Source organism: Dermacentor andersoni, chromosome 1 (genome assembly GCF_023375885.2).
Source record: "Dermacentor andersoni chromosome 1, qqDerAnde1_hic_scaffold, whole genome shotgun sequence".
NCBI classification, from domain to species: Eukaryota; Metazoa; Arthropoda; class Arachnida; order Ixodida; family Ixodidae; genus Dermacentor; species Dermacentor andersoni.
In genome coordinates this window covers 228936878-228963887 of record NC_092814.1, presented here as the reverse complement: position 1 = coordinate 228963887, position 27010 = coordinate 228936878, and positions in this window count along the sequence as shown.

Here is a 27010-nt window from a genome sequence, read left to right as displayed (position 1 = left end):
CCAGAGTACGAAGACGAGCTATTCGACGCGCTTCTTCGGCGAGACACAAAGTCTTCGATACAGGATCATCACTGCGCAGAACGAAGGGTAAGAAAGTGTCCAGAGGGCTTCGCGGTAACCTTGCATACAGGAGATAAAATGGGCTATAGTTCGTGGTTTCGTGCTTCGCCGTGTTGTATGCATAAGTGATGAAGGGCAGCACTCGTCCCAGTTCTTATGATTGGAGGAGACGTACATGGCAAGTATGTTAGTCAGCGTTCTGTTTGTCATTTCAACGAGGCGATTGGTCTGTGGATGATACGGCGTGGAATGACGGAACTGTGAAGTGCACAAACGAAGTAACTCTTCAATGGCATCAGCCGTGAACTGGCGACCACGGTCGCTGATGATTACACGTGGTGGGCCATGACAAAGGACCACGGAACGGAGCAGGAAGGCCGCCACGCAAGCAGCGGTGGAAGACGGTATGGCTGCAGTTCCTGCATACCGTGTAAGATGATCTACGCAGACAATTATCCAGTGGTTCCTGTTGTTAGATAACGGGAATGGACCCAAAAGGTCAATGCCTACTTGCTCGAACGGCGTACTGGGCGATGTCATTGGCTGAAGGTGACCCGGGGCTGCGGTGGTCGGTCGCTTGTGACGTTGGCACGTTTCACAGCTAGCGACATAGCGCTTGGTTGTTTCGTACATCTTGGGCCAGTAAAAGCGCTCCTGCGTGCGGTGCAGCGTTCGTACGAAGCCGAAATGGCCGGATGTCACATCGTCATGCATGGCGCGTAGAACGTCGGAGTGGAGACTCTCGGGGACAAGAAGCAGAAAACGCGCTCCATGCCCGGAGTAATTAGTTTTGTACAGCAATTTATCACGGGCAGTAAAGCGACCGCTGCCTTTAGAAGTACGGGCGGCGACAAAAAGCGGATCAAGGGTAACATCATCCCGTTGTTCTCGCTGAAAGTCTGCCGCGTCAGGGAACGTAGGAGTAACAGCAGCGAGACAGTCGTCAAAATTCTCAGCATCGCAGTCGGTAGTCGCAAGAGGAATTCGAGAGAGGCAGTCTGCGCCAGCGTGACGACGGCCACTCTTGTACGATACCACAAAGTCGTATTCCTGGAGGCGCAGCGCCCAACGTGCGAGGCGACCAGAGGGATCAAGCAAACCGACCAGCCAGCATAAAGAATGATGGTCATCGATAATCTTGAATGGTCTACCGTAAAGATAACATCGAAACTTTTGTACGGCGAATACGGCTGCCAGGCATTCCTGTTCCTTAACCGTATATTTGCGTTCAGATTTGCTCAGACAACGGCTGGAATATGCGACAACATGTTCTGCGCCACTGTGACGTTGTACAAGCACCGCTCCTACCCCGATTCCACTCGCATCAGTGTGAACTTCAGTCGGGCAAGATGGATCAAAGTGACGCAAGAGGAGTGCTGACGTTAGTATAAACTTCAGTTGAGAGAATGATGCGTCACACTCTGGTGTCCAATTGAAGGATGCATTTTGTCGCAAAGTACTTGTCAACTGGTAAACGATGTCGGCAAACCGGGGAAGAAAACGACGAAAATACGAACATAGGCCAATGAATGAGCGGAGTTCTCGGGCTGACTGCGGTGGCTTGAAGGAGCTCACTGCTTCAATCTTACGAGGATCGGGTCTGACGCCATCCTTGTCGACTAAGTGTCCCAGGACCAGTGTTTGACGTTCGCCGAACCGACACTTTTTTTAGTTTAGGACCAGTCCAGCTTTCTCAATGCAGTCGAGAACGAGGCTGAGGCGTTCGTTATGTTCTTCAAACGTGCGGCCAAAGATTACAACATCACCGAGGTAACACATGCATATCTCCCACTTTAGACCACGTAGTACTGTGTCCATGAATCTTTCAAAGGTGGCAGGAGCATTACAAAGGCCAAAAGGCATAACATTAAATTCGAATAGGCCATCTGGAGTCACGAAAGCAATCTTTTCCTTGTCGGCAGGGTCCATAGGTATTTGCCAGTACCCCGATCGCAAATAAAGTGTTGAGAAGTAAGAAGCAGCGTGTAAGCAATCAATGACGTCATCGATTCGCGGTAGTGGATAGACATCCTTCTTCGTCACTGCGTTTAGATGTCTGTAATCCACGCAGAATCTCCAGGAGCCATGTTTTTTTCGCACCAGGATTACTGGGGCTGCCCATGGACTAGATGACTCTTGAACGACACTTTTGTTCATCATCTCCTTGACTTGCTCGGCAATAACTTCGCGCTCGGACGATGACACTCGGTAGGGCTTCTGGCGGATGGGGTGTGCTGAGCCGGTATCTATTCTGTGACGAGCGCGGGACGACGGTAAATGAAGGGGTGCACCTCTATGCGTGAAGTCGAATGCGGCCTCATGCCTGGCAAGGACTTGTACCAGTGCTTGCCGTTCCGATGTACCGAGAGCCTTGCTGATCATGCCAAGCATTAGCTCTTCAGAATGGCGACTATCGCAAGGAAAGCAAGTGTAGAGACGTCCGTAGTTAGCGCCGCTATTGAACTACATGCGGCTTCATCGAAAAGAGCGATTTTCATACCGCGAGGAAGGACAACCGGCGTGGCGGAACAGTTCAGCGCCCACAATGTAGCGACTCCTTTCGTCATTCACACGACAGAGCAGGGCGCAAGTATATTTTTTAGCACAGTTTATGCGGAGAGGCCTAACTACAAGGTCAACACAATCATCATCAACAGTAGTTGTAGAAACACGAACGGGCGTCAGGCACCACGATGGTACAATCACTTCATCAAGAACACTGAGTGTGTCTGTGTCCCCGTCTTCACCACCCAAGCTTTGTTCGGAATGTGCTGATATATGTAACTTGTTCAATGAGATTTCGCCACAACCACAGTCCACGGAAGCGCCGCACTGTTCAAGAAAATCGATACCAAGATAACGTCGTGCGAACAACGAGAAAGAACAAGGAATTCCGACACAAAGACTTTCCCAGCCAACAAAACACTCACAGCACAAACACCAAGGGGATGAAGCCACTCGCTGCCTACTCCACGAAAGGTAATACCGTCGTTCCAAGAAAACATAACTTTGTGGCCTAGCCGGTTTTTGAAAGCGAGGCTCATCACAGACACAGTCGCCCCAGTATCAACTAACGCCATGGTCGGTTTTCCGTTAATCGAGACATTCACTGTGTTTTTGAACATCACAACAGGCAGAGATATTTCTTGCAAAGACTGTCCGGCGACCACACATCCAGTGGCCGCGGATGCTAGTTTCCCGGGGGCGGTGAGGAAGAACGGCGCCGAGGGGACGGAGAGCGACGGGGACGGCTATTTGGTGGCGTCAAACTCCGCTCAGATGCTGGCGAATCACTGCGTCTGGTCTCGTGTGAGAAGTGATCCCTTGGAAGCAAATCGGTCGTCCGCAGGTCATATGAAGTACGGGTTCTGAGTGGCGATAACATCGATGGTGTCCTACGTGATTGACGGGCTTGGCGACAATACCGAGCTATATGGCCTGTGGAACCGCAGTTGCAGCACACGGGAGGGTCGCGGTTCACAGCGTCTTCCTCGAAACGAATGGTAGACGGCTGCGGGCGGCGAGAAAGTTCGTGGCCATGTGGATAACGTGTCTCTGCTGCTTGCTGAAATCCGTTATATCTTTCATAAGTCGCGTCGTGGTAGTAGGGTTGGTGCTGTTCTTGTCGTGGCCTGACAGAAGTCGCAGGGCCTCGGGGGTAAAAACGCAGCTGCTCTCGTTGTGGCCGAGCGTCATAAGTAGGGCCTCTGTCGTAGAGACGTGACTGCTGTCGAGGCGTGAGTTCATAATCCTCAGTGCCCCTTGCCGCAGGATACGGGGAGAAGGATGCCGCGTTTGGCTCAAAATCTAGGGGTAGGCGGAAGCTATGAGTGCCTGGATGTGTCACTTGCGCGTGCAGGCTGAGTTCTTCCCGAACTATTTGTCGGATCGTTGATTCAAGATCAAGGGGCTGGTTGCTGTCCACGCTTGCAACTGTCGTTACACTGGCTAGCCTGCCAAACTTCGGCGTTATGCGCCTCGTCTTTAGTTGCTCGAAAGTGCGACAGTGCCGAATGATGTCAGCGACGGAAGCCAGGCTGTCTTTTGCAATGAGGAAATTGTAAACATCCTTGGCAATTCCTTTCAGGATGTGCCCGACTTTGTCTTTCTCGGACATTCCAGAGTCCACCATCCTACACAGTTTTATTACTGCCTCAATGTAGGTCGTGCAGGTTTCGCCTGGTACTTGCGCACGTTGCAGTAGCGTCTGTTCTGCCCTTTTCTTTTTCGTCGCGGAGTCGCCGAATCGCTCTTTGATTTCCGAAATAAATCTTCCCCATCTTGTGAATGTTTCCTCGTGGTTGTCGAACCACACCAACGCAGTATCCGTTAGAAAGAACACGAAGTTCGAAAGCTGAGAAGCGCTGTTCCACCTGTTGGCGGCACTCACCCGGTGATAATGGGTGAGCCATTCCTCGACGTCTTCGTCCGATCTTCAGGCGAAGGGACGCGCATCTCTCAGTTGCAGAACAGAACTTGTCGGGGCAGCAGTTGGAATGGGCCGTTGTTCTTCTGCGTCGTGGGACATGTTCAGCTCCGGTGAATTCGGTGGGAGTCCAGCAAGGCGACGGCTCCGTCGAAGAACTTGTGGTTCAGCCTCCGTCTTCGCGTGTCGATTACGCAGCACCTTCCACCACAACTGTTACGAGGAGTTGCGAAGAAATGGTTCTATTTACAGGAGAATTGGACGATGATGGTAGCGTGATCGTAGCGCAGCCCGGCCTCTCTAACTCCCCGTTTTCTTCGTCATTTCTTTCTTCTCTTCTTGTCCGTGCCTTTCGTATGTGTTACAATATGTTGCGAGAACTGAAAAACAGTCGCTTCCTGTTTTCTTCATTGAGCAACCTGCCGCGTGCATCGGCACTGTGAAGCCCTTTCGTCGATACGTGGTGCCGGCCCGTATTGACACAATGACATGACCTCGAAATGTAGTATCCTTATGCCACTTCTTAAAAAGATCACTATTTGTGTAAATCAGCGTTTTTGGTTGAAACCAAGAAAACAAGAAAAAAATATTCAACGTTAGGTATCATTTTTTCCGGCATTTGAGTTCTAGCTGAAAAGAGTCGGTGAAAGCAAATTTACAATAAAGCTAAGGCGACCCACAATCTGCACATAGCCGCAAGCCTACGTGCGCTCCAATGAGAATAACCTGCCAAAGTTAAGGTCATGTGTCAGCTGGTCGCTCAAGCAATCTTTACTTTTTTTTCGTTTCTGCATCCATTCTGCCTGCGTCTGCGGCAAAAACGTGAAGTGGGATGGTGGTGGTGGTGGTGAATTGTAGCAGCAGGCGGGTTTAGCCTGGCGAACAAGTCCGGCAATTGCTCCTGGCAGATAGATAAACAGAAATTGGTGGAGGCAGGTGGTAGCGTAATGGTTAGCGTGCCCATTTCCCAAATGCAAGATGGAGCATTTGGGAGATGGGCTCGAATCTCGGTGGTTTGTTTGTGAAGACAGCTTTCTGTGCTCTCTGGTGACTGCGAAGCTCAGAATGAGGGGGCATCCTGACGACAACGGTCGCCGTCAACGTAACAGAATAAGCGGGCGTGCAAGGTCACGCCTAAAGCCGAAAGCACATTCAGAGGAAATACACTATATTCTTGCCGACAAAAAAAAAAAAAAAAAACCGTGATGAGTAACGAGCGGTGTTGTTGAGAGAGGCTGTAGACGGATAATGTCACCATAGACAGGACAACGCTCCAATCTCGGTGCTCAGCGGAAATATACGTCGACAGTGTGTCAACTAGCGTGTAATTGATACTTCATTAAGGTCGTTGCGTGTTTGTGTTGTGTCTAGCAGGAGCGAGTAGCGTAAGAGATGACACTGGAGAGAAGACGGTGAGCGAAGTCCGCGAAAAGTAATTGAGGATAGCCATATTGAACGTCGACGCCATGTTGAATAAAGCCTGCGACTTCAGTTGCTCAGCCGCCAGAAAGGCTTGTGTCGTAGCATACCGCTGGGCGTATTCGGTAACCACAGCGATAAACACACATTTTGCGGAAGTAAACAGAGGTAAGGGACGTAGTGAGTTGGCCGCCCTTTTCGAGCTCTGGCATAGTTTGAAAAATGAATGTGGCGAAGTATTACGCACAAAATAGTATATGTCAACCCAAACGAATCAGCGTGGTTATACTTGCGCGACACGCCATGGTGGCCTGCCACCAATACATCATGAACTTGCAGCGATGAGAGTTTTCATTGCGTACTTGAGAATAAAAACGAGCACATCAGAGTCGTCCGAGGGACATTTCTAGAGTACAAGAGCATAACGCCCCCCCCCCCCCCCCCCCAAAAAAAAAAAAAAAAATCACGAATATAAGCTTACGAATATGGGCGTCGTAAGATCGAGCACTACGGCGCTTGTTGATCTTGTTTAGGATCACGTCAGCATTTCATTCAGCGTTTATTTCTGAGAAAAAGAGTTGAAGGCGCCCGTTTATTTGCATCACAATGGCAGGCGTAATCAGGCAAACATTGACAGCATTTCATTAGAGAGTGCCTGTCTACTCTGTGGAGATTACGCATGACAATGACAACAAACGCAGAAAGCTTTGCTTACATAGATTCACACATACATAGGATTCGCATAATTTTTTCACTCATTGAATACAGTGCATTCTACGGTGTCATTCTTCGACAGATGGTACCGATTTTCACGCAATGAGGATTGGAACAAATTGTCTCACCTTCCGGCTGTCACCTTCCTCCTACTGCCAACATTCCTTCCCCTCCATAGTTGCTTAGCTTTTATTGGGTTCGGCTGCTAATCACGAGGTCTCGAGTCGAATCCCAACCATGGCAGCGGTATTTCAATGGGTGTGAAATGCGAAAACCCGCGTACTTAGGGTAAGGCACACGTTAAAAAATCCCAAGTAGTCTAAATTATTCTCGAATCCTCCACTACGGCGTGCCTCATAATGAAATCGTGGTTTTGGCAAGTAAAACCTCATAATGTGTTATGTAACATTCGTTAAGGATATCCTGGGCAGTCGCACAACTCTTGAATACAATTAAGCGACAGGAGTTGTGCGCGAGGTCTTTGAGTATGTGGATAGCCTTTATGGCGTTCGATAGCTGCTAGTCTACATTGCGGCTATATAATAAAGGCGGAAAGGCAACATGGTAGAGAATGTGGAGAACACACAAATCCCGCATATATTACTGCACAATAATTTTAAATATCGTTCTTGCTTCACGCACGTGGACAACCGCCATAGGAGACTAATTTGGAAACTAACCGCAAGTACTGTATGTGTCGTACCCAATGGGGTACCTGGCCTGGTGGCCAGTAAATGGAGACGTAATATTGCGAACAGCTTCGGCTATAGCATGCTAACGGACGACGACAGAAACTGAAGTGACTAGTGCAAGAGTGGACAGGACAGGACAAGACGCTACAAGGACAAGCGCCCAGTTGGATGTTTGCGCTTATCCTTGTCGCCTCTAGTGTCCCGTGTCCACTCTTGCGCTAGTCACTTTAGCATGGAATACCAACTAGCCCGGTCTCACACCCTGCGACGACACAGGAACAGTTTGCTCAACTCTTGTATCGTGACTTTTGTGTTAAGGTGAAAAACCAACTTATCCATGTATATGTCTTAATGCTTAAGCACATCTAGATTTGCAGCTGCGGCGGTAGCCCAGGAGTGCGCATTGCAATGTCGCTAGTGAAATAATTGTGTGCACCTTAACGAATTCGATAGTGGAAATCAAAATCCGTCCACGACGGCGTCTCTAGTAGACGCTGTGCGATGTTCGGACGTTAACAATGTGTGCCGACTGAAGAAAGGCTGCCCCGAAGTACTTCTGACGATTAGGCTTGCTTCTTTACTCTGTAGAATGAAAAAAAAGAAAAAGAAAAGGAAAAGAAAATAAGAAAGAAAAAAGAACCGCAGCAAAAGCCCAGAATCAACCATTGCTCGTCGCGACTAAACGCTCTTAGGATGACGAGTAATTTCTAGGCGACGAGCGAATACGCTTGATCAAGACCACTGATAACACCGGCGGGACAAGCATTGTGGCGAAGTTCAATGCGCAGGGATAGCTTTTATTTTTTTTATTTTGTTTGGTTGACGTCATCACGCGTCACCGCGGGAAGTTTGAAAAGTTTAAGGTTAGTACGCCACGTGGTGGCACTCACGCGAACTAAACCCTCATGTCCAGAAAAGCTGGATACGCTTACATTGAAATCCCTAAAGCACCAAATTCCAAGTTCGAAACCAAGCTCCGACCAACCTCTCGTACCATATTGGGTGCCCCCTTGCGCGAAGTCTACTAGGGCACGGGATATCACACATATTGCAATCCTCCCGGAACTCGACAAGCTGACTGAACTTCACCGCGAAGCACAATTCAGCTGCCTGAAACTCCACACAGAGACACGTCCTGCTTACTGAGTTGGTTTTGCGCATACCTCCAACACCTGCACTCGCACCAACTTGGCCTCCGTTGCTCGACCAGCTCACCACGGTACATGGGCCATGGACACCCAACCGGGCCGACGCCATGCCTGAGTCCAATAACTCCACAAAAACACAGGAAAATTAATCCTACACATGGACGCGCCCCCGTCTCAATACTTCGAGGCCTACCGGATAGTCTATTAATGCGATTAGCATTCTTTGCCCACTTCAGCCACTTTGAGTCTCTTACGCTGGCCCAGTTACCCAAGTTTACTAGCTTGGGCCACTAGCTATGTGCTCGTGGTCGTGATGCCTTCATGGTCGTTCCATCGTCGTTATTCCAGCTTCGTCATCCGATTCTCCTCATACCGTCGACGTCACGCGATCGTCGTCATGCCGTCGTCATCAGACCGCCTTGTCGTTCCATCGACGTCGTTCCTTCTTCGTTATTCCAATCGTAATCATGCCTTCGTCATTCAATAGGTATTATGCCGGAGTTTCCATGCCATCGTCGCCAATTCGTCATCGTCATCGTTGTCATACCGTTGTCGTGATGCCGTCGGGGTCGTTACATCGTCTTCACTCCAGCTTTGTCATCTGATTGTCGTTACGACGTTATCGTCATACCATCGCCATCATTTCAGAATTGGCACCCCATTGTCGTTATACATGCAGTCGCCGTCATATTGTCATGGCCATGGCCGACCCTGGCGAGCGAGTGTCATAGCAATGTGGGCAATAGCGGAGACAGTGTGTGTCGCATATAGCCGAAGCAATGCAGATCTTAGAATGACCAATACAAATTCTAAATAAAGATATCTGCTGCAATTGGTGTGTCGCTACCTTGCTTGAATGCTAATCGCAATAACGTCTATAGTGATCGTGAGATAGGATCTGCCGAAATCTTTATGTAGCACCGCTGTTTTGGTGTCTATATTAATATAAGCACGCAACGTGCTGATATTATCACGGCTGTTGTGGAGGCCGCTACGTACATGCCCAATTCGCGTGCTCGTAATTTACTGATACGCATGGATAGTCAAACAGCCTGTCAAGCCCTAGCGACTGGTGATATCCCGCACACGCTTTACAAAACACTGGCTAACCACTTTGACTCCCACCCTTCCATACGGGTGCTGATTCAGTGGGTACCTGGTCACTCGGGAGATCAGAGAGTATGAAGTAGCGCTGAAGATGGAGGTCCAGTAATCTAAGTTTCAGAGGCGCAGTAAGGCTAGCGGCAGCACGAAGCGTTCGCTCCCCGCTGCCGGCGCTCTTCATCGCGCCAGCATTGTAGGCGGAGGTTTACTGCAACTTATACAGCCAATTAAAGGTATGATCCTTACTTCGTGTAAATGTTTTGCCGTTGGATCGAAACTGCAACTTTATTTTTTTTTTTCGGCATTGAGTTCACGATAAATAATAAGCTGCCGAGGAGACAAGTGAGACATGTGCTAAGTGCAGGTAGAATATGCCTTAGTGCAGGTTCGGTACATAACTTCCATACTAGAGGTGCAAAAGTGGATACGTAGTTTTGCGAATCTCAGGTAGTACTTACATTAGATAGCTCCACAAGTGTATAAACGACGAACGCAATGATACGAGGACGAGTCACCTTGCCCCTATTTTTTATTAGCAAAAATAAGGTACATACAAGCAATTACAGATATACGTACTGTTCTAGGCACCTTACACTATTTTTCCACATAGTCCCCACACCGGTCCAGACATTTGTCCCATCGCGGCACTAAATTTGAGATGCCCCTGTGGTAGAATTCGTCTGGCTGACTGTGGAACCACCGCCGGACTGGTTATCTTGGCTTTATCGTTGCATCGCTGTCCTGCCAGGAACTTCTTCAGCAGACTGAAAACACGGAAATCACTAGAAGCGAGGTCTAGACTGTATGGTGGGTGGTCCAGAATCTCCCAATGAAATGATCGGAGCTTGTCGGCGGTTCTGATTGCCACATGTGGCCTCGCATTGTCGTGAAGAATAACCGTGATGTCCACATCGAGAATCCCTCGGCATTTTCGCCTGATGGCGGCCAGCATACATGACAGTGTGGAGCAGTAAGTGTCAGCATTGATGGTTGCACCTTGTGGCATGAAATCCAACAGGAACGGTCCTCGACGATCCCAGAAGACCGTTAACATCACTTTCCCAGCAGATAGCACTGAACGGAATTTTTTTTTTTTTTTGTCCCAGGCGAAGATATTTCCACACCATGCTCTGCTGCTTCAATTCCGGCGTTAAATGCATTATCCACGTTTAATCGCCAGTAACAATGCTGTCCAGGAAACTTTCACCCTCATCGGCATATCGCTTGTTGGAATCGCACCGCTGGCACGAGTTGTTGGGGTCTCGGTGCTGGCGCCCGTTATTGCGAAGGGGTCGCCAGCCCCAAGGGTAGCGTTGGCCTGGCGGCCTGGGGCACTGGAAGCATCCGAAGGTCCCGGCAAAGCAAGAGAAGACTGGTAACAGAACAACTTGTTTATTCTAACATAGCAAAAGAGCGGCCGGTCAGTTCGACCGAAGTGGAGAGACGGGAGAGCACGTAACTCAACAGTACAAATCGGAGCCTCTCTCCTGGCGTCCGGGGGCAGCTGCTCTTATACTCTCGGCGTCGCGGTCCAAAAGGGAAGGTCACGGGAAGAGCCCACGCGACGGCGGAGCATGAGCCCACGACGGCGCGCACGGTCGAGCCGAGAGACATGGCGAACCGAGTGCAGTGACGCATCGCCAACCCGCCCACACGACGGCGCGCACGGTTGAGCCGAGAGACCTCCTGGCTCCTCATTTGGGGAACTCCGCTCCCCGGCTCCCGCGCTTTGACAAGCGAGGGCACACACACACACACGCACACACGAAGACACGTGGCACTGAAACACGCCTGGACACGCTTGGCGGGGAAGCGTTGCGGCGGCGTCGCACGGGCCAAAATGTTCGCCGCTTTGAACGAAGCCCCGGCGTCCGTTGCATCCGCGCCGGCATTACCGCGCGTTGTAGGCGAAACGTAACAGACCACCCCGCCGGGGGAAGGAGATCCCGATGGTCAGGGGACTGCATCCGCTGTCCGGAGGGATGTCGCTCGATGATGCTCATAACCGAAGTCGGGCGTCCTTTGGCGTTTCTTGAGCGCAGCGCACAGAGAAGGCCTCGTTCTCACGTTCAGGTGCACACAGGACACTGCAAAGTGACTTCGGGAGAGTTGACATTTTTGTTCTCGTTTCCGGCAAGCGTTAGAACTACGCCGAAAGTCAACCGCTCAGTCAGCAAGCACGGCACAACCCTCACTAAGCCCTGCCAGGCTCTTTCCCCTTTTATACTGCTGCCTAGTTCCTTACAGTAGTTTAGCAGCACTCAGAACGCGTCCACAAATCGGAAAAATTGCACTAAAAAGCACATCATCACTTTGAAACACTACACAAAAGCAATAAGTTAAAAAAAATCCTGCCTCAGGAAGAAAAACATCAGTAACAAGCAATTTTGAGGCTGATTCCCACGTTAGGGGCTTCGACTTAAGCCATCGGCGTTACCGTTGAGACTCCCCTTTTTGTAACGCACCTCAAAGGAATATTGTTGCAAAGCGAGGCTCCAGCGCAGGAGGCGGCCATTTTTGGGAGAGATGGTCTGCAGCCATTGGAGAGGGCAGTGATCCGTTTCAATGATAAACCTCGAGCCGGCTAGGTAACATGACAATTTCTGAACGGCCCACACGATACACGCACACTCTTTCTCGGTGGCGCTATACGCCTGCTCACGACTGGTCAGCTTACGACTAGCATACAGGACGGGGTGTTCTACTTCTCCATTTTCCCGTTGGCACAGTACAACGCCCATGCCTCGCTCACTAGCATCACACTGAACAACGAACCCTTTTGTGTAGTCGGGCGATCGTAGCACAGGCTGGCTTGTTAGGGCGCTCTTTAGGGCGCTAAAAGCTCTTTCCTTCGTCTCATCCCAGACGACTGTTTGCGGCTCTGTCTTTCTTAGAGCATCCGTCAAGGGAGCCGCGATATCAGAGTACCTGGGGATGTACCTCTGATAGTAGCCGGCGACACCTAAGAACGACCGAATATCGGTCTTCGTACGCGGTTGCGGGAAGTCTCGCACAGCGGCCACCTTTATTTCAGAGGGGCGGCGTCGACCCCGACCAATCACGTGTCCGAGGTAGACAACCTCGGCCTGTGCTAACTGGCACTTGGGAGCCTTGACTGTCAAGCCCGCATCGCGCAGGCGGGTTAGCACTGCCCGCAAGTGCGCCATATGTTCAGGCCAGGATGCGGAGAATATCGCTACGTCGTCTAGATACGGTAAAGCGAATTCTTGCTGTCCCCGCAACACTTTATCCATGAGGCTTGAAAAGCAGTATGGCGCGTTCTTCAAACCAAAACTCAAAACTTTAGGACGGAATGTCCCCATTGGTGAAATGAACGCCGCATACCTACTAGCCTCTTCTGTAAGTGGAACCTGCCAATAACCCCTGACAAGATCTAGGGTGGAAATAAACTGAGCGCTACTCACTCTCTCAAGGCGCTCCTCGATGTTAGGGATCGGATAAATTTGATCCTTAGTGATGGAATTAAGCCTGCGGTAGTCGACGCAAGGACGAGGTTCCTTGCCCGGTACCTCAACTAAAATCAAAGGGGAGGTATAATCACTCTCACCCGCTTCAATAACACCGAGCTGTAGCATTTTCTTTACCTCAGCCTCCATAATATCGCTCTGGCGGGGTGACACCCGGTACGCCTTGGATCGTACTGGCTCTGGGGAGGTAAGTTCTATGTCATGAGTAAGGACAGAAGTCCTACCAGGCCTCTCAGAGAACAGACCTTGAAACTCTTGTAAGAGCTGGTGTAGTTCGGTTTTCTGCTCAGGCGACAGCGATGCTTTACTTATTAAGTCACTAATGACTTGATCGGTGTCTTTCCTGTTCGTCACTGAGCCTAGTCCCGGAAGCTCGAGCGGAAGCTCTTCTAACTTTCCCGCATCGGGAATTTCCTCTCCAGTATCTGGTGCCTTTAACGCTACAGGCTCAATTTTATCCCGTTCGGGCGTGCTCTGAATACCAGCTTGCTGCGCCTCTGACCCTTTCTCATCGTTCAACAACGTCGGCCCCGCAACTACCGCCTTTGCAGCGAGCTCCCGAACCTTCGATCTGGTTAAGGCCTGAACGCTAGCCTCACCAAACAAAAGCCCCTTCTCGCGCAGGAGGTGATCGGACCTGTTCGAAAATAGGTACGGGTACTGGGGGGGCAGCATAGATGACACTGCGGCCTCCGTCTCAAGTGCTCCGAAAGGTCCTTCAATAAGCACTTTTGCTACCGGCAGACACACGCTATGAGCTTCCACTGCTTGCTTGATCCATGCGCACTCGCCCGTGAACATATCGGGTTCTACGTAAGAGGGGTGAACTACATCCATTGTAGCTGCGGAATCGCGAAGCACTCGGCACTCTTTCCCGTTCACGAGGAGGTCTCGCATGTAAGGCTCGAGAAGCTTCATGTTCTCGTCAGTGCTGCATATAGACAAAAACACGACTTGTGTTTTTGTTTCTGGACACTGCGCTGAAAAGTGACCCGGCTTCTGGCACGTATAACAAACGCGCGCTTGCCTCGTCTCGAACCGCTTTCTGCGTTCGGCTTCGGTTGCCGCCGTCTCCTTACGTTCGGTCGGACTGCTTTCACTCGCATCCGAACTACGTGTGTCCCCCTTTGCTCTCATGGGCGTGAACTTTGGCCTCTCAAACTTGGAGCCAAATTCACCCTTTTGACCGTCCTTAGCTCCACGAGCCCGACGCGTCACAAACTCCTCGGCTAACTCAGCGGCTCTAGCCACCGTACTAACGTCTGGCCTATCCAAGACCCAGTACCGCACGTTCTCAGGTAACCGACTATAAAACTGTTCTAGCCCGAAACACTGCAGAACTTTCTCGTGGTCACCAAACGCTTTCTCTTCTTTGAGCCACTCCTGCATGTTTGACATAAGCCTGTAGGCAAACTCTGTATATGACTCACTTTTGCCTTTCTCATTTTCCCGAAACTTCCGACGGAACGCCTCCGCTGACAGCCGGTACTTTTTTAGCAGACTCGATTTCACTTTGTCGAAATCCTCTGCCTCCTCTCTCTCCAAGCGAGCGACTACGTCGGCCGCCTCGCCGGGTAGCAAAGTGAGCAAGCGCTGTGGCCACGTTTCCCGAGAGAACCCCTGTTTCTCGCACGTTCGCTCAAAGTTAACCAGGAACAAACCAATGTCCTCTCCAAGCTTAAACGGCCGCATCAGGTCAGTCATTTTGAACAATACTCGTTCTCCTGCACCGTGTGCCTGACTTCCATTACGAGCGCGTTCCATCTCTACCTCGAGACGCTTCATTTCCAAAGCGTGTTGACGGTCGCGCTCTTCTTTTTCTTTCTCTTTTTGTTCTTTAAGTTCGCGCTCATCTTTCTCTTTCTGTTCTTTAAGTTCGCGCTCCTGTTTCTCTTTTTGCTCCTCCCTCTCCTCAATGGTCTCAAGGCATTCCGACAGCTCGTCATCCTCAGCTTCTAACTCAAGAATAGCCCTTAGCAGTTCTGGTTTTCTGAGTTTGTCTGAGACATCCAGACCCAACTCTCTCGCAAGCTCCAGCAATTTCGGTTTGCGCAACGACTTCAAATCCATGGCTGCTCTGAATGCTGCTTTCTCTACTGCCTACTATTGTCTTGCCGCAAACTAACCCGGCAGCAACGACAACCCCAATTACCAGCTCTGTTTCTAACACTAACAAAAGCCTGGCAAAACTCAGAAGAAGAAAGTCCCGCACTCACCAAACCTCGCAGCCAAGACTTCAGCGCAGTCGTTCCGCTGCAGGCAACCAGTCATCACACAGGGCTCGTTGCGCTGCTCCCGGATGGTCGTTGTGCTGCTCAGCATACAGTCAACCGCATCTCTTCGCTGCTGGCCTCCGTTGTCGCGATCTCACCGCTGGCAACCAGATGTTGGAATCGCACCGCTGGCACGAGTTGTTGGGGTCTCGGTGCTGGCGCCCGTTATTGCGAATGGGTCGCCAGCCCCAAGGGTAGCGTTGGCCTGGCGGCCTGGGGCACTGGAAGCATCCGAAGGTCCCGGCAAAGCAAGAGAAGACTGGTAACAGAACAACTTGTTTATTCTAACATAGCAAAAGAGCGGCCGGTCAGTTCGACCGAAGTGGAGAGACGGGAGAGCACGTAACTCAACAGTACAAATCGGAGCCTCTCTCCTGGCGTCCGGGGGCAGCTGCTCTTATACTCTCGGCGTCGCGGTCCAAAAGGGAAGGTCACGGGAAGAGCCCACGCGACGGCGGAGCATGAGCCCACGACGGCGCGCACGGTCGAGCCGAGAGACATGGCGAACCGAGTGCAGTGACGCATCGCCAACCCGCCCACACGACGGCGCGCACGGTTGAGCCGAGAGACCTCCTGGCTCCTCATTTGGGGAACTCCGCTCCCCGGCTGCCGCGCTTTGACAAGCGAGGGCACACACACACACACGCACACACGAAGACACGTGGCACTGAAACACGCCTGGAAACGCTTGGCGGGGAAGCGTTGCGGCGGCGTCGCACGGGCCAAAATGTTCGCCGCTTTGAACGAAGCCCCGGCGTCCGTTGCATCCGCGCCGGCATTACCGCGCGTTGTAGGCGAAACGTAACACGCTGCAGACGATTCAGTGAAGCAATCACTCCCTTGCATTTCATCATGTCATCCAACTGCTTAGGGACCCACCGACATGAAACCTTCCGGTACCCTAAGTACCCGTGAAAGATGTCGTAAATACTCCCATACGAAATGTCGAGCTCCCGAGAAATGTCCTTGAGGTGCACACGCCGATCCGCTTTCACCATTTTATCCACGCGGGAAACGTCAGTCAGTGACGTACGCAGCCTCCCCAAACGCTCATGTGTCATGCAAGTCTTCACGGCCTTTTGCGAACTCACAGCACCACCACCTCACACGTCTCAAAGCGAGGCACCTTTCCTCACACGTGGGCTGCATTTCCCTGTGTATTTCGATGGGTGTTCGTCCCTTGCTCCATAGAAAACGAAACACACTTCGTTGCTCGTACGCCGTGAACGTGTGAAGCACAACCGCCATCTTCAACAACTGACAGCAGCGCCATGCCGCGGAGCTACCTGCAGATAAGGTCGGGCCGGTCCAAGAAAGGGCCATCGCTGGGAATGGATATGTTGACTTCACATTTCCAGCCGTAATCTGGCAAAAAAAGAAAAAGGGCACATACTTTCTGATTCGCCTTCGTATACAGATTATCAGACACTCAAAGATTTTTTCTTTCTTTTTTGTTCCTTTTTTTCTGGCTCTTTGTCGTATTTACAACCCCTATATCTCCCACCCCAGTACAGGGTAGCAAACCGAAAATTCGCCTCTGGTTAACCTCCCTGCCTTCCTTCTCTTTCTCTCTAAAAGAGCTCACAAAGGTAAACCAAGCGCATCCCACAATAACGTTTCAGTGGCTACAGGGACATTTCAATATTCCATGCAACATATTCCAGCACAACAAGCACGTCGGCTAGATTTGATGTATTCTCTCCCACTATCAGGAAGTGGTCTGCACCGTATCCTATAGCCCATTTTATATAGACGGACATGGTTGAGAAAGATTCTAAGAGTTCTGGTTTATTTTATATCGACCAGCTTACTGAATTTATAATATTGCGCTTAGTTTAAATAGAAACATAGAAACTGTTATCTATTGATTCCATCTTGGTATACCACCGATAAGAAGCATATTTTTTGCACAGAATTAGGCACGCTGAAAGCCCACAGTATCACTGGGGCCATGAGGATGGAAAAATATGCCATCCCTTTTTAGAATGCCGTCATCATGAGACACCAATACACTGACAGACACCACTAATGGCATTAGATCGCAGACCATTCAGTTTAAAGAAATTATTGGGACAGTGACCAACAAGACCCATGCGAAAGTGTGAGTGCAAAAGTTACCCATGTAAACATTGAAGAGAAAAAAAAAGTGTTCGAAGAGAGTAGAATAGTTAGGCACTATTAGAAGGCGTACGATCTTTTTCTAAAAAAGTCTTGTTTATTCGAGTGTCTTATTTCTACAGTTGTCATTCTGCGCTTTGTATGTTAAGGAGTAGCGCCGTGTTCGCACTCCTGTTTTCAGAGGACCTTCGCAATGTTGTGATGTTTAGACAGTTATGCATAAAAGTAGATTTTGTACCGCATTCATACCGCCTTATTGATGACAATACATCGAATGCGACTATATATGTCGGCAGACTTGTCAGTTTATCATTTCGTATATTTGTAGATACTGACCATGCGGTATTATAGCTAAGTTAATTATAAGGCGCAGCCGTCGTGATGAGACAGTGACCACCATTTCTACCATTATTATTATTATTATTATTATTATTATTATTATTATTATTATTATTATTATTATTATTATTACTATTATTATCTAAATAAAAACACGTAGAAAAGCCGAAATACACCGAACAACACAATTTGACGCAGTATAAAAACAAGAACTCAAATACGATGCTCTGCATACCGTATAGAAACAGGACCTCGGCTTTCCCGGTGCTTGTGTGAAGCATCTCATTTTCACAGCTGAGCTTCGGTTGGCTTTACTCGTGTGATTCCGCTATCTGTCGCTTCCTGGTATCGCTGGCATCAAGTCGCGAGCGGAGTTGCTCACGCGGGGGTCAAAACTTCAGCAATGACACGATGCCTCGATTACCCTAATTTAACCTCAACCGCCCACATTATTTACAAGTGGCGCACCACTTTTTCGGCGGAGAACTTTTGGAACCCTAGATGCCTTCGCTGTTTCCGCAGAAAACCTTGGCAGAGCGGATGTTGTCGGAACCAGCCAGGCGGGGTTCTCGCGAAGACCCCGCGCGCCCAGCCCGCCCGCGGCGTTCCACCGCGGCGGCGGAGCGTGCCAGGCGACCGGTGTCTGTCTGAAAAACATTTATTTAGATAGGTTTTGCCGCGAAGTAATTTTAGAGGCACGCCGCCGCTCAGCGGGAGATCATCTTCGTTATGGCGCCAACCCCGGCAGCCGAGCGTTCGCGATCAAGCAACGGATTTCCGAGCCCGATTGCGTGCCCACGTCCAGGCGCATATGCCGCAGCAGTGCACACCAGCACGCGTGCCAATTCTGAAAAATAAGAACTCGAATAAAGACTTGCTAAGCGTGGCACTCATTCTCAGTGTCCTTCAATGTTTATTTATTTTTTCTGTCTCTTGGCTTTCCTTTCAATAGTGGCAACCGCTTCAATAAAATTTGCTGTAAAGCTTTCCCAGTTTCCCGGGAAAACAGAAGCAGAATTAGCGCTCGGTTTCTATTGCAAGCACTTTCCTCGCGCATGCAGTATTTCTGGCAGCGTAAGATGGACCGCTGGCTGAGGAAGGCTTTCGTCTGAAAAATTTCGTCCGATGTGTCATTTCACCGGATGTGTTATGTGGCTGTTATGAGTATAATTTTATGCTGAGTCCGCAATTTGAGCATTGGTTTGTATGATTAAGGCGCGTGCTGTTTCCTGCAAATCTATCTGGGAAAACTAGGAGATCTATTCGGTATACTAAAATCCACTGTAGTGGGTACAATGCATGTATGAGAAAAATGCCGTCAAGTGTACGTTGCGTAGTTGTGCTCATAGTCTTGCCGGAAGGACATCAAATAAGCTTTGCTAATTCCTAAATAACTTCAACGCGGTTATTGCGCCCCGAGCAAGCTTATGCGCTGAATCCTACAATAACGAAGCTCCGTGTGCATCGACTACATAGATACCACGCGCAACTCGCGGAGAACTTTTCTTGGCTATGAAGCGAAAGCTACGGGGGTGGAGCTTCTGCACACGACTGTATTCGTACGCAATGTAGTCCGGGCACGCTCGGCACCGGTTTCGGTTTCGCCAACCTTGCACAACCTCTTTACTTTAGTGAAGGCAGATACAATTAACTCGGTGTAAATCAATGTTTATTCACATTCCATATGTACCACGTCCTGAACAGCGAGCATCGCAGCCTGCGTTGGAGCTCTGAAGCAGCCGTATGGCGTCGGTTAGGAGATGGTTAGGAGTTAGACGCGCAACCGACGATGGCGTCGATATAGAGCCGGCGCAGCAGTCAGCTTGCCCGCTCACTCGTTTGTACATGCTGAAGGTTGCGATTTCCAGATCGGTTCGCTTGCTTTCCGCGCAGACGCCGCAAACACTTTCTTTGTGTGCTTTAACACTCTTTTGTTGCTAAAGTTGGTCAACAGCCTCTCAGGGGAGTTGATTGGTGGGGCAGCAAGCGACAAGCAACCACCAGAAGACACGGGCGCCATTTTGCGGTTGATGAATGTTCAAAACGTGCGACGGTTTCGGGTGTGCCAAAACTCGAAAGAGCTAATTAAAATACAATAAAATACCAAAAGCGGACTGGTGAATCTTACGTATTGTTTCAAATTAGGTGCTGTAAAAACAAAAAAAGAATATTGTTTTCTATTTTCCACGTTAGAAAACGTAAACGAAACTGCGGTCTATATACTTCCAGAAGCGGCGAAAGAGGCGCGCTTAGTTTCCGTAGCGCTCGCTTCATAGCCAAGAAAAGTTGTCCGCGACCACGGAGGTGCGCGAGTATAAATCATCTCTTTTGCACAGAGGCCGGCTCCTGTAATGGCTGGTTACCGTCTGCCACGGTTATACTCTATTGTAGCGCTCATTTTTTTGTTTCATAGCTCATAAATTTGTTTTATAGTCGCAGGTTTCTTTGCTTTCTCTGGTTGCTAAGAAGCGACAATCAGCCTCTTGCCCAGTTCTGAAGTCATGCTAATTGGTGATCTCAATTTACATTTGGGCTTCGAGTAACTTTATGGTTTATAACGAACCAAATATCCGGCAGAAGTTTAACCTCCTGTAATATTCTGCTCTTCTGTTTGCCAATGCCTAGTGCAGCTGCGTAAACTGCACTTCTCCTATGCCTGGCACGTGTTTGAGGACCATATTATAATTAGTAAATGTTCCTGATGCCTCCCTCTCGGCAACAAGTCAAGCACTGCGATTTGTTGTTCCCGCTCGCTGTTCCTCTCCACGGTCTAAACGATTTCTTTTGTAACATAACTTCATCTGGTTATTGTGACTTTTATCATGCACATAGCCTGCAATATTTTTTAATCTCTCACCCCTGTTTGCAACAAAGTTTCCATGCCCATTTGCTTCGTCATAATCTCGTATTGCGAAGGTTGCGTGTCAATGGTAATCCTTATCTGCACTCAGCCTTCATCCGTGCTTTGTCTTCATTATCGCCGTCGTTGCTAGGAGAGAATGTGAAATGACTGGGAAGAAAGTAATCAACTAGAAAGGCACCATCTTTATAGCGGCGTAGTGCGTTGCACTCCTTTCGTCCGACAGCGAGCAGATGGCTTACTTCTTTCACACTTCGGTGTCGCTATACTGCATTTCAGACAGACAGTTTCGGACCAGTTGCGTCCGTGTATAGACAATTACTTTACTTATTCCCTAGCGTTCTCGGATTTCGTACATATTGTTCTAGTTTGTTCGGATCTAAGCCTGTAGGCAAATTGTTTCTTTTGAGTAATGGCTCATACCGAATGAAATGTCGGGAGAAAGTTCACGGCATGTTCTTTCGTTCGGCCTCTTTTTTTTTTTCTTTGTAAAGCGTCTCTAATTTTGCTTGCATTTTGTGTATATGGTGAAATCACTTGCCTGGTTTTTCATAAAATGTGCTAATTAATATTTGACGCGGCGGGAGGCGATCATTTACACCCGTTTTGTGGTACCTATGGTATCGGGCGCTTTCAGTATCATGGCCTCACACCACAGGCAAATATCACTTTGGAAGGATGAAACATCACGTACATTTTCCTGCATTCAATAAATATTGAAGAGGCCTCGATTGGCTGCGCCAGTAGTGACGTCGATGTTTTCCGTCGCAGCCGAGCAGGTGCGCAGCAGTATGTCTCCGGCTAGAGTACTCGAATGGTCTCTCCCTCGCCGCCGCTCCGTACAGAGTGGATTATAACTGCGTCGTCTGCTACTACGTCCGCCATTACATATCTCACTCCCTACGGAGCGAACTGCTGGCGCGCGCGTACAGCAGGAGTTATTGGCAACCAAAGGGACTTCGCGCAACAGAGACTACTAGTCAGAATAAGCATGTCTATGCTCATAGACTGTTTGCAGGCTCAAACTACATTAATTTAGCTGTCGCACGCTGTCTCTTGTCACCGCAACTTCTCCTCAGTGGACTCCTCGGTGACCGTGCGGCCTGTCAGCCACTCAGTATAGATTTTGTCATTGTGCGCTTGGGTCCCATCTTACACAGTTTAAACCTGCTTTCTTCCGCCACCTATAGTGCGTGTATACCCTCGTAGCTCTGACAAATCTTGACGGAGGGAGCGTCAAAGTTTGTCAGATCGCTCTTTTTTTCTTCTCAATGGTCGCGAAAAAAACAATGCAATATTCATTTATGCCAACGCAGTTTCACACTCCCCGTAAGCTTAAAGATAAAAAAAATTCTTACAGATCTGTATGAGGGTAGAAAGTGAAACAGAGTAGTAACCATGTTGCTACTCTCATAGACCTACATTTTTGAACTTCCTTTAAATATGTAAGCGCCCGATCGAATCAACAGTGAAGTGTCACTGATGCATTTCGCCTCATTGTCTTATATCACTCCGACAATCACCATTTTCGCTTAGAATAACCCCCTTGCAAAAATCAGAACCTTAGTCAGCTCAAAGATCACGACGCTTATTTTATTTGCTCATGGGGTATTTTACCATGAATAAGGGCAATCTCTATGGGCACAAGATATAATAAAACACCTGAAATGTTCTGAAAGAAAAAAAAAACTTCCAATGCACACAGTAAAAAACTAGTTCAGTTGTTTTCCGTCACTGGAGGCCCCCGGCAGATGTTTCGCCTCTATGTTCGTTAACGCCGTTCGCAACAACATGACGCAAATGTATGCGAAGCCTCAGCCTTGCATAACTCGAGATCAGGAACTTCTCTACAGACCCGTTATGCTCGTGGCAGGTCTTGACGCAAGAGCGCACCATGTACCTCAAGTACCCAGTCGCAGCCTTCCAAAAGGGACCTCAAGTGAAGAAACCTCTCAGTCCATGTAACTTATGCCCCTGAAATGGTGTTCGCATGATTTCAGCGTCAGCAAAACATTCTTACTTCGATATGTAAGTATGCGACCTTCACGTCAGTATTCTTTAAGAGGAGTCAGATGCGTGTGCTCGCTCTCACCTGCTCGAGCCTAATAAGGCAGTGTCGCATTGCTCACATCCTGCAACAGCTGGCAGCATCCCTTTTAAAAGAAGACCTCCAATGTAGAATATGATGTTGCATTCTTTTGTTTCAAGTTCGTCGACGATTAAAACTTCAGAGTCATCGATGACATCGGCCTCCACTTACTTCTCCGCGTTCCTGTTTCCCTTTTGGCGGCATGTCGGCGAGGTCCCGTCTAATCTTCCCGATCCACTGCAGCTTTCTCTTGGGCTCTGTCGGCAAACGGTAAAGTTTGCAGCCATTTCTGTAATTGCTCTAATTGCTCATGCAAATGGGCACGCAGCATCCAGTCATTTCACTGAAAAAGGGAGGGACCACGCAGCCGCAACTCCTTCCTCGCACCTGTCGCCTTGCGAAGTGAGATCCGCAATGGCGGCGGCTGTCGCGAAAAACCGGTAGAGGCGGCGAGTACCCTTTCAAAGACCTGCACGGAGCGGCGGCGAGGGAGAGACCATTCAGGCATCCTATCTCCGGCTCCGAAATGGGTAGGCCTCGAGTCATACGTAGTCCGTAGGAGCAGGCAGCTTTCGGTAAGCAACGCCGCGAACAGAACCGGGAACAAGCTCGTCTACGCCGTGCCGAAGCTGCAACCCGGGCACAAGAACAGGCTCGTGCAGCCGAGCGCAAACAGTAACTGCGTACCGAGGATCCGGCAGCCTACCAAGCCGTTTGTTTAATGAACCGTCGGGATTAACTCATTGAAAAACATCGGGGCCGCACGTTTCAGCTTCGATGGTTAACCATCTGTACGGAGTGCTTGGGCGGTGATTTCTTTTTCTTCCTTCATCGCCTTCTTCTGTTTATCGTTTATCCTCTGCAAACGGGTGTGCGTGGTGTCTCTTTTTGGAAACAATTCCTAGCCCTCCTTCGTGCTAACGCGGTAATGTTAAGGGCCCCGTGTCGCAGAAAATGCGGTATCGGCGGAGTTTTCCGTGAGCAAAAAATGCCGCTTATGTTTAGGTGTATGTATATGCCACGCCTTGCTATATGACATGCGGTATATGCGGGTTATATTGCCACAACATTCTATGCCTGGAGTTGCTCATATTTTGTATTACATTCCTGACAAAGTTTTTGAGCTAGCGCATAATAAATTGAAAAGACAAGGCGCTGTCATCCTATCATGATAGCAATGTAACACTGGTTGTCGAAATCGATTTTCATTCGATTTTTGTTCGCTTAGATAACTCTCTCTATTTTTTTTTTCGTATCTCCATCGTATACTCTAAATCAGCCTTAGCTCGTTCCCTGTTGTTACGGCTCTCTTGAACCGCCGTAGACCGCTAACCACGCAGCATGCTCTATAATGACCTCACGAACTGTGTTGACGCATTCCCACCGCAGACGCTACCTGACTTGCTAGGACAAGTCGGCGACCGGCGCCGTGATCCCGCGCTCTGGCTCAGGGGTCGACCGTTAGCACTGCGCGGTTACCTTCGACGTGCGTGGGCGCCAAGAACTTGGGGAGGCAAGCAGGAACGAAAAATAAAGATGGTAGGAAAAAAAAGGGGGGCGGGGGGGGTGCAGTCAAAACCAACCTGGAGGGTTGAGACCTGTTTAGTCTAAACAAAAGAGCTCTGCGGCCCGTGTGGCCGGCTGCCAACGGCAGAGGCTGGTGCCACCGCTCCGCTGACACCAACGAGCTAACTACAAGCAAAAAAGTCGAAAGGAACAAAAAAAAGTGACTTAAAGGAAAAGGAGGAGGACCCCACAAGGATGACGTCTTTTCCTTCCTTCAATAAGCCACCTGAAAAATATAAATATGGCGACTTCAGACGACAGCTGCGTGACACGCGTGGCGCAGCTCGCGCCGTGGTCGGATGGCATGCGTCGCGAAACGGCTGCCTCTGCCACGGATTCAAGAACGAGGTCGCCGCACGCAGGCCCGAGTCACTTCGCACATTACTGGCAGTAAAACGCCACCAGCTCCGGCTCATTTCCTCGTAACCTTTTGGCAAAGGTGCACCTCCTATATAGTCAGTGCGGTGTGAGCAGTTGTGTTCCTCTGCTGTGGTTATTTTTTTTTTACTTTTGTTCCTTCCGTGTCAGCCCATAAATGCGGGCAGAAGATCTCTCACGGAAGAAAACCACGACGAGTGTCTCCTACAGGGCCTCGTGTCAGCGACTAGTCGCTTGCTACAGCAACACACCATCTTTACCTGAAATGACGCGGTCGCTAGGAAGTATTTACTCGCGACATTGCCACTTCAATAGTTTCGTCAAATACGTGGTGGCGAAAACTTGTTGTCGTCGTCGTCGTCGTTGTTGTTGTTGTTGTTGTTGTTGAAGGAAACAGCAAGTTTGCTTTGGGCCCACGATCCTTTTAATAATGGCATGGCAGATGGGAACCTTTTGCAAGCAACACAGAGTATACACAAACACGTTAACACTGTACAGAACGCTTTACATGCACGCGGACTAGAGTAAGAGTTCTGAAGACGTCTGTCCGTCTATATAGTGATGTGCCTAGCATTCATGCAGCACGACTCGCCAGTATGCGTTGTCGTTGCCGCTGCATCGGTGCGTAGTCCGACTTTTCAGCACAGTTGGTAAGTTGCTTGCGACGGCCACGTCCTACGCCGTCACTACCACGCCGCACCTGGTCGCAACGTGGAAACATGGGAGACAGCAGGCCGGCAGAGCACCAGGCCACTGCTGTAATTGGCCAGCGGCTCGCTAGCCGCTCCTGGAACGTCTCGGTTCCCAGCGCGCAGCTGCACCAGGCTGCTCTGACAGCAGGCCGCTGGTGCGTACAAGAGCACAGCCATGAGCGAGATCTCAGCCCAGGTCCGCACGCTAGCAGGACACCCGGTCGCCAGTACCCAAGCCTCGACCGCTGGTCAGTGTGCTGCCGTTCGAGCCTCCCGCTCGCTCTCTCGCGCTCGCACTCTCCGTACGCCGCTTCTTTGTTCGTGGCACGCGGTCTTCTTCCGTAATAACCATCATTAATTCTCCTCTTGTTGCTGCCACACAATCAGCATCACTCCAAGCTGGCTGGTCAAATACTTTGTCTTCTCATGGTCACACGCCATAATCCATATCATCACATTGTTGTTGTTGTTGTTTGGTCGAATAAATTAGCGACTAGCGGCTGCCCTATAGTAACGTGTAAGAAAGGTTGTCGTCACTTCGGTGGCGATAATCCTCTGCCAGAATTTTGCTTTATAAATTTCAACGTTTGCAAGGGTTTTGTGCGAAAGGTGCAGGTATGCCCACGAACTACCGAATAAGAGTTTTTAGACTAGTTTGTAATTGCAGTGACATTTTCAAAATTACTGAGCTCTCAAGTACAGGGAATTAAGGTTCTGTACGGCATCCCGATGATGGCACCTTTCCAGGACAGGCTGGCTTAATGTTGCCTCATAATCATATCGTGGTTATGCCACGTAAAACGCCAGAATTTAATTTAATTTTAAGGCTGCCTACTCGCTCACAACATTGTCACCGTGATCATACATATATACGATGTGTGTCACAAGTGTGGCGTAGTCGAGTTTTTTAGACAAAGAGCACTGACATTCTGACGTTGTAAATGAGTGGATCGAGGCTTTAGGCAGAAATCAGGCCTTTGCACTCTTTAGGCATAACATGTCGCCCATATCTGAAGCAGTGACGCGATAACTGGCGCAATGGTAAGCGCAGCAGGACTTGCACTATTTCGTGCGGTCTCAATTGGAGCAAACATTCCCAGATGTACGTGAAAATGTCATTTTAAGAAGATGAAAAAATTATTCAGTGGGAAGTCATCTAATTCTTCATCATTCCTCCTGACTAGACATATATACGGCAATATAGAGGGAAATTTAATAGCCAGCTGAGTCTAGTCCCTGTCGTCTTCATTTTCGCCAAGTGGGGCTGCCATGGGTGATAGAGAAGTGGAGAGACACGACTTTTTTCTTTCTCCTGTTACCCAACCTGCTTTTTGCTTCTTACTGCTAGCTTAGTTGAAATTATTTCACCTTGGTGCTGGTTTACGGATAAGCTTTCACAGCGTGGTGTCAGCCAATAGCAGCAGCTCGCGGCACCACCACGCTCTCAAGGCGCTGTATTATCTCATCCACTGCAGTATCCGTGGAGCGCTTGAGAGCTAATTACGTCCGACTTGAAAACTGTGGATCATGAAGTTCTGATCGTCGCGGTGTACTGTTGATTTCTTTCCTTCATTGTTTATAAACTCATCGAAAAGCACTTCAGGATTCCTGCAACAGTCACTAGCGGACACCAAAACAACTAGG